This window comes from Heteronotia binoei, chromosome 7 (assembly GCF_032191835.1).
Source record: "Heteronotia binoei isolate CCM8104 ecotype False Entrance Well chromosome 7, APGP_CSIRO_Hbin_v1, whole genome shotgun sequence".
Lineage (NCBI taxonomy): Eukaryota > Metazoa > Chordata > Lepidosauria > Squamata > Gekkonidae > Heteronotia > Heteronotia binoei.
In genome coordinates this window covers 24,880,682-24,889,647 of record NC_083229.1, presented here as the reverse complement: position 1 = coordinate 24,889,647, position 8,966 = coordinate 24,880,682, and positions in this window count along the sequence as shown.

Genomic DNA, 8,966 nt, shown 5'->3' with positions numbered 1-8,966 from the left:
TCAGTTGCTGACCTAAACGTTTCCTGTTCCATTACCTCTCTGCATATCACATCTAACCCAGTCACACCTTCTATTGCCATTTGCCTGCTCATGTCATTTGGCATCTGAAATCACTCCACTTTCCAAAACATAGATCAGAGGGACTCACATTCTAGCTGTGTCAGAAGAAGGCAGCAATTACTCACGAAAGCTCCTATCCTGCCACAAGTTTTGTTAGACTTTAAGGTGCTACTGGACTCTTTTCTACTGCTACAGACAGAGTGACATGTCTACCCATCTTGATCTAAATACAAAATAACAGGCCTCAGATTCAGCTCCACCGCCTATTTTTCTACAAAATGACCCCTGCATTCCTGTTCTGATTAGTTACTTCCTTTTTTCATTGAATTGTTTAAAAATATTTACCTCATTACAATGTTCAAGGCGGCTTATGCCCAGAAGGAAATCTGTGGACTAGAAAGCTACATCTTGAAAATAAGAGAACGCAGTCACCAAACTGTCCTCGTCTGCCATCATTTCAGAGGATCCTGTTTGTTTAAAGTGAATGATTACCTGGCTCCCTTAAGCCATTGTTCTGCTAGCAGTTAGTAATTGAGATTCCAGTCAGTAGGCATTTAGTGCTGAGGTGTTTAGTCATGAAGTATTTAAGAAAAGTTTTTTAAAAAATACCCAGAGACCTTTTGTGATCATTATAAGAACATAAGAGAAGCCATGTTAGATTAGGCCAATGGCCCATCCAGTCCAACACTCTGTATCACACAGTGGCCAATTCCTGTTGTCTTTTCCTGGTCTCTAGCATGGGTGGTGCATTTAAAAAATGTGTAACTTGCAAATAAAGGTACCAGTGAATTTTTTTGCCTAACTTCATTTCTAATTCAGATTTGTCTGTAATTTTATTTTTATTTAAAAGGTGAATTATTCTGTTTATTCCTTTCTGTTCCCATGAATGAAAGGTGTTTTGTATGCATCCTGGAACAAACCATTTTTGTGCTATAAGGGAAGCTTGATAAGAGATCCCAGGTGCCAATTGTGATGCTTTCCTGTACCAAAGCTTTAGAGAATTTTTGAGGAAATTATATGGTAAAATTTTAAAAACCTTCTGAATGTCTTTATCCCATAACTGATTATAAAGTGAGTTTTCAGTTCTATTTCCATTTTCCACCTGGAACCATTCAGGTGATTTTTGTGCAGTTGCTGCTGTCACTATGTTTGCAGTGTTGGATGCTTCATAATAGAGTAGTACAGGGGTGGCCAACAGTAGCTCTCCAGATGTTTTTTGCCTACAACTTCCATCAGTCCCAGCCAGCATGACCAATGGCTGGGGCTGATGGGAGTTGTAGGCAAAAAACATCTGGAGAGCTATCATTGGCCACCCCTGGAGTAGAAGATCAGGTAAGTCTCATAATACAAGGCATAATCATTGTAAATACCTCTGAAAGTGACTAAAACAATTCACATTGGAGACCAACGCTCCTATATTCTGCAGAAAGACAACGGCATAAAGGGAAGGACCAACATGCACTTATACAACAGGTGTTGAAGATTACAGCATTTCTTAAAGTAACAGACGATCAAGTTTACAGTGGCGAACCTAATACATAAAGAACTGAAATTCTTTCATAAAAAGCACGACAAGTCCCAGTCATTAGTAAGTCCATGAGGCATCAGAGAATCCAGTTTAAAAATCCACCGCATTTCCTACTTTAGCAGCCACTTATTCATATCTACTTTCTGTGAATCCAGACAGGAAACTTTTTCCAGGACAAAAAATCTTAAATCATTGGGATCATGTTTCAAAGTCGGAAATGTTCAACAAGGGGAGCCTCAGAAACAAAAATTTTTACGCAAGGTTTGTGTTCCAAAATTCGAGTACAGACCGCACATGGACATAAAATAACGTATACACAGCTCTTAGTGGAACAGGTTGTAGTATCTTTCAACTTTATTTTAAATCCTGATTTAGGGTGTTGGAACTCCCTTATTTCTAAAGATAATGGACAAGCGGAGCAAATTTCACATTTATGGTGCCCCCCCGCATGCATTGGAAGCGAGATTTTATTAAAGTCAGATCGCACTAAATGGTCTGATGGGCTTTTTCTGCGCAGGAATGCAGTTCCGGCTGGCTTGGTGTCAGGGGGTGTGGCCTAATATGTAAATGAATTCTTGCTAGGCTTTTCTCACAAAAAAGCCCTATGTGAAACAATGGTGACATCAGGGGGTGTGGTCTAATATGAAAATGAGTTCCTGCTGGGCTTTTTCTACTAAAAAAGCCCTGGGTGGGACCATGGGCTGAATATGCTTTTATAAAGAGGCTGTTCTCTTTTTCAAGGGCCCTTTTGCAGCATCCCGAACTGTGGCTGAATGAAAACGCACAGCAATTAGGTAGGACTGAAAGCATTTGCTTCCCCTCTGTTACACCTGTTGTCCTCCCAGTTCATGTAACAGGGCCATGTATACATAGTTCTTTTTAGTGTGCAGACTCTCATCTGGGAGAACCAGGTTTGATTCCATCCCCACTTCTCCACTTGCACCTGCTGGAATGGCCTTGGGTCAGCCATAGCTCCGGCAGAAGTTGTCCTTGAAAGGGCAGCTGCTGTGAGTCCTCTCAGCCCCACCCACCTCACAGGGTGTCTGTTGTGGGGGAGGAAGGTAAAGGAGATTGTGAGCCGCTCTGAGACTCTTTGGAGTGGAGGGCGGGATATAAATCCAATATCTTCTTCTTCTTCTCCTCCTCCTCAGTCAGAACACACAAATCTGCCTTATATCCTTGTTGCTAGCTTGCTTAAGACTGATCATGCAGGCTTTCGTTCTAGCCTGCTTAAGATCCAGCCCATGACTGTATGGCTGGGAGGAACATCCCAGGTCATAGCCCAATGGGCACATTCACACACACTAAATAATGTGTTTTGCAACTGGTTTTATCCATTGCAAGAATAGCAGAATCCACTTGCAAACAGTTACCATGTGAAAGCACCCAATGTCTTCCCCAATTGACTCCATACTGAAACTGAAACTGCCCTTGGAATCTTCTTCTTCTGTATCACATTGATACCCCCCACTGTCCTCTCAAGTCGCTCTGAGCAGTAGAGAGGGTTTCCCTGGGCATTTTAGCCTTATGACAACCAGGGCTTTTTTTGTAGCAGGAACTCCTTTGCATATTAGGCCACACCCCTAAGAGCTTACAGGGCTCTTCTTACAGGGCCTACTGCAAGCTCCAGGAGGATTGGCTACATCAGGGGTGTGCGGCCTAATATGCAAAAGTCTTCCTGCTACAAAATAAAAAGCCCTGAGACAACTCTGTCAGGGAGACAAGGCTGAAGAAGCATGACCAGCCCAAGGTCAGCCAGTAGGTTTCACGGATTAATAGAGACTGGAGCCTGGGTCTCCCCAGTGCCAGTCTAACAGCTGCAGATTTCTTTGTTAATCCTCAGGGGTGGTCCATCCACTAGGTGGCCCTAAGCGATTGCTTAGTACACAGGAAGTGGTGGGGCACCACCAGCCTGGCTTCCTCCTACTTCCAACTGGCTGCCCACCTGCAGAAACAGGGTCTGCTGTGGGGGTGCCCCCAAACCCCAGTGACTATTTGGCAGGGGGGAGCTCTCCTCCCTTCTTCCATCTGTTGGGATGGAGGTAGGCCAAGCCTGGGCCTCCGCCTGCTCCCCACCACTGTACCTCACCTTGCCTGACCATGACAGAGGGTGGGCAAGGAAGTGAATGGTAGATCACTGTCCTGCCAGGCAAAAGTGGGCAATTCCTTGCCCCAACCATGGGCCTCAGCCTGCTGCTGGGAGACAAGGACAGGCAGCAGCTCCTTGCTGTGGCCCAGTGGGGACAGGTTGGAATGGATGGGTGACATCTTTCTACCTCCTCCTGGGAGGAAGGGGGGGAGGGAGAGCTTGCTTTGCTATGCTCTCTCAGTCCCACAGAGCTACTGAGCCAAGCCTCTTATCCTTCTATTGGCTGAGGCTCCTTCCCCTCCTGGTCCCCTGGAGAAGGAAGGAAAGAGCCAGTTTCCTTTGCCCAGTTCCTTGGATGCCATGGGAGAGATACAAAGAAAGCACCTTTAAGGCCAACGAATGTTCATATTTTAATCATGTTTTAAGTTGTTTTTTTAAAAAAAAAATCTTTGTGTCCTTTATCTCTGCTACCTGGCATTACATTTTATTACACACATGGCCTGGCCAGTCTCATTTATGTCATATTTGGCCCTCATAACAAGTGAGTTTGACACCCCTGCTATTAGGCTGTCCCTGTTCATCCTAATTCTTGATTCCTAATCTAGAGGTGGTCTCACCTCCCTTAAAGGCTTGTTGTGAGGATAAAACGAAAGAGGGGCAAACACTGTAAGCCACGCTGTTCCCCACTGGAGAAAGGCAGGGCATAAATGAAGTAAACAAATAAAACAAGTACACAAAAAAACAAGCAGGTATAAGCCACATAAAATTTATAGCCTTTTCTGAACATCTCAAGCTATTTCTAGACAGTCACCTCACGATTGGACTACTGTAACGCCCTCTACATGGGGCTGCCTCTGTGCCGGACCCGGAAGTTACAGCTAGTGCAGAACGCGGCGGCCAGGCTGTTACTTAGTCTCCCAAGATGGGAACATGTACGGCCGGGGCTACGCGAACTGCACTGGTTACCGATTGTATACCAGGTCCAGTACAAAGTGCTGGTTATCACCTTTAAAGCCCTATATGGCCGAGGACCAGCCTACCTGAAGGACCGTCTCTCCCCGTATGAACCCCAGAGAGCACTGAGGTCAGTAGGAAAGAACAGACTGACTACCCCTGGGCCAAGACAAATTAAACTACAGAACACTCGCTCTCAGGCCTTTTCGGCCGCAGCCCCACATCTCTGGAACCAACTCCCAGAGGAGGTGCGGGCCCTGCGGAACCTTGATCAGTTCCGCAGGGCCTGCAAGACCACCCTTTTTAAATTAGCTTATGAATAACTGAAAATCCGCCATCAGCATCAACTAGAAGAGTGTCAAGGATAGCGTTTAATATGTTTTAGTTAATTGTTTTAATTCAGGCTTTTAAGGTTAATTCAATGTTTAATTTAATGTTTCTAATGTAACTGTTTTACTGTTGGTGCACCATTGGTCACCGTATTGTTAGCCGCCCTGAGCCTGCTTCGGCGGGGGAGGGCGGGGTACAAATAAAATTTATTATTATTATTATTATTATAGACAGCGGCTTGTGTCTTGCCCACTCAGTTCAGCAAAGTTTGAGAACAGTGAGCTATGGAGACCTGTGGTCCAACTCCTATCCACATAAGAGATGCTTCACATATTCAAGTATTCATGGGTAGCAACCAGATTTTTTTTTTTAAAGCAAGAACACAGAGAAATGCAGTTCTGGTTGGCTTGGTGTCAGGGGTGTGGCCTAATAGGCAAATAAGTTCATGCAGGGCTGTCTACAAAAAACTGCGCGAAGCAATGGTGATGTCGGGGGTGTGGCCTAATATGCAAATGAGTTCCTGCTGGGCTTTTTCTACAACACCCCCCCCCCGCAGCGACTAAAGATCTTGGATGGATTTCCCAATCTTGTCGATTCTGTAGACACTTAGGCTTTGAGACTAGGTAGTAGCCACTGTAATAAATTGGCTGCCGAGGTGGGAGGCACGCAGCCAATCACGAAGGGCTCACATAGGGGTGTGACCAATGCAAAAATGCGGGAGGTTCCAACCCAGGTGTTCTTCTCTGATGGGAGGCAGCTCTTTCCAGTTGGGTGCTCCCTGCCATCACAAAGCTGATTCCTCTTAGACTTTTCTTGAAGCAACTCCAGAGTCCAGCTCCTAATAGGAGCCAGGATTGGAAAGCCAGGAAAGATGGAGACTCAGCGGTAGGCAATATGGCACCCACAAGTGCCATTTTGGGGATCGCTGATTTATCAGTTTGATGGGACCAGGTGAACATCTAGTTACAGACGGGAATGCAAATCCAGGAATGAACTGGTATCAGTTTTCCGTGCAGAACCTGCATCCATGTGCAGATCTTCCATGCTCCATACCATGTGTTCCTTCCTTCTCTTTCATTTCTTTCCTTCCCTTGTTTCCTTCCTTCCTTCTTTCATTTAATTTCATTTCCTTTCTTCCCAAAGTAAAACAACAGGGATTCCCAGGAAAGAACACAAAATGCTCCCAATCTTATAAAAATATTTTATTTATGAAAGTAACAATCGTACTAAACAACCTATACTTGAAATGCATTGAATAATTGCTAGAATAAATACAGGCAATTGATTCAATCTTTTATAGAATGCGGGGATTTCATTTGACACTTGAACGGTATTACCCCCCCCCCACACAAAGCTTTAACTTATACAATATAAATAGTTAAAAGGCAAAGTCAAGTTTCTTTTTTATCTTTTATCATTTGCATCTTTTGAGTCTGATAGTTTAATACTGATCCATTTGGTTACCAAAAAAGGATTGATTTCCCCCCCCTCTCAGTTGTGAACATACATCAAGGTCGGTATGCAAGCAAACATGTTATCCCTGCTTTTTCAGAGTAAACAGCACATTCCACAGCAGGGATATCTAACTCATTTCTGCATTTATAAGAAAGTAGAGAGACTCTCCAGATATTTCTTTAAAAATATCAGATGGACTTCTGGACTGATTTTGCACTAAGCTTGTTCCGGATGGAGAGCCCTTTTGCTACCGGAGCTTCTCTCCATTTTTGCACATTGCCCCAGAGCTGTGAGTTGGCGCGCCACTATTCTGCAGCAAGCGGAAACCGCTTGTCAGAGAATCTCACTTGCTGCAGAATAGTGGCGCGCCAAGTTGCAGCTCCGGGGCAACTTGTGCGAACGCGGAGAGAAGCCCCAGAAGCAAAAGGGCTCTCCACTTGGAACAAAAGTAGTGCGAAATCAGTCCTGATTTACCACAGCGTTTTTTAAAAAGCAAGAATCCAAAAGGCCATAGATTTGTGTATGTTACCATCTTTCTTTCAGTCCTCAGCAAATATTCTTAAGGATTAACAGTGCAGGTCCTAAACAAGAGTTGCACCTCTCTAATCATATTGACTTCAATGGAGTTGGCAAGGTATAACTCTGTATAGGACAACACTGCAGTGCTACTTCGCTTTGGCTATGCAGGATCTGGGCCCCAAATGATCATTTTTGCATTACCTCTTGGCAGGGTGGGGAAAAAAGCCATAGTACATATAAACAGACTGCCTCTCTGCCGGACAGAGAAAGCAGGAGTTAGAGATGAAATGAATTACTACAGCACAGAGCTGTAGTAATCCCCACTACAATATATACACAGAAAACCTCTCCAGAATCCAAGGGATTACCATTATACCCAACAGTCTTTTCTTCTCTCTCTTCTCCTTCTTAAATCTTGATTCTCACTGCAGGCTATCGAGGATTTCTTTGTTGCATTGGAACTGGGTAACTGTGCTGCTAACTGCCCTGGTTAGTTGCACTGCCAGTTCTGAGGATTCAAGTGAATACCCATTTCTGGTCTTTTGATGTTAGCATGCATTTCCACATCTTACTTTTGTGTCCTCTTGATTCCCTCACCCTGTTTAAAATACTTTTCCTGTCTCTAAAGCTGCCTCTCTCTGCAGCGACATGTGCTAACCAATGGGGACCTGCTCTTTGCCTTAGGACTGCAAAGTTAGTACCCTATTTGGAAAGAGAAGCAAAATGCCTTAAAAGAGTAAAACCTGCAAGGTGGTGCAAATGGTTTTTACCCAGACTTTAGCATTGCCAGTTTGATTTTAAGAAGATCTGATTTGTAAATTAGTTTCCTGGGACTACCAGACAACCTGAGCCATTGGTCTTATGAGCAGGGAAAGTCCACTCCACTTGCAACCTGGACCATTCACTTCAGTGGTATATGAACATAAAGAACTGGCTTGTCCACTGGATTGAATGCAGAGACCTACTTTTGGAGGAACACGGGAAGTAATGTAAGCCACACTCCAGCAGTAAGAAGAGTGCCTCTGAGCATATATTGTTCCTTGCCCCTACTGTAACAATAAGGCCACAATATTCTAAGTTCTCTTATCACCCTAAAACATCTGGCAAGGTGGAAATTCTAGGACCTCTTCATTTTTAGAATGTAAACATTGGTCTTAACAGTCACACAGGTGTAACTTGTAGTATTCACTTAATATCTGTAGAATGCGAAGTAGGCCGGGGGGGGGGGGTGAAAACTGTTCCAGTTTAACCAACGACTTGCAACGCATCACAGGATTCTAAAAACAGAAACCAAAAACTTCACTCTTAACAATGGTGTTCAAGTAAAGAAAGAGGGGACGGCAGGGTTGCCAACTCTGGGTTAGGACATTTCTGGAAATTTGGGGGCATAGTCTGTGGTAGAGTTTGGGGAAGGGCGGGAGCTTGGCAGGGAAGTGATGTCAGATAGCCCGCCCTCCAAAGCTCTCATTTCCTCCAGGGGAACTGATCTCAGGAGTCTGGAGTCCAATTAGAATTCCAGGAGAACTCCAGGCCCCAGCTGGAGCTTGAACAACCAATAACCTATGCAGGTATTAGTGATCAAAATTACTAAGCTGTAATTACAGTGCTTATATATAGAAATTGAATCAACCAGGTATGTTTTTAAAAACATTTCACAAAAAAAAAGTTAATTGAACAGTAAAAATAATTTCTTTTCAAATCCCATGAAAGAGTAGATTGCGACAGGATTGTTAATTTATGCTTTCTGTTTCATTCACCGATTTCTTCCGACTTGAGATTTACTAAAACTGTGAACAAATAATCAAAACTATAAATGCAGTCTACTCTTTTCATGGGATTTGAAGAGAAACCATTTCTACTGTGAATCTATTCAACGAACCTTTTTTGTGAAATGTTTTTAAAAATATACCTGGTTGATTAAATTTCTATATATAAGCATTGTAAATACAGCTTAGTGATTTTGATCACTAATACCTGCATAGGCTATTGGTTGCTCATTGTTCATGTGATCACTCTTTTTGTATTTCGTTC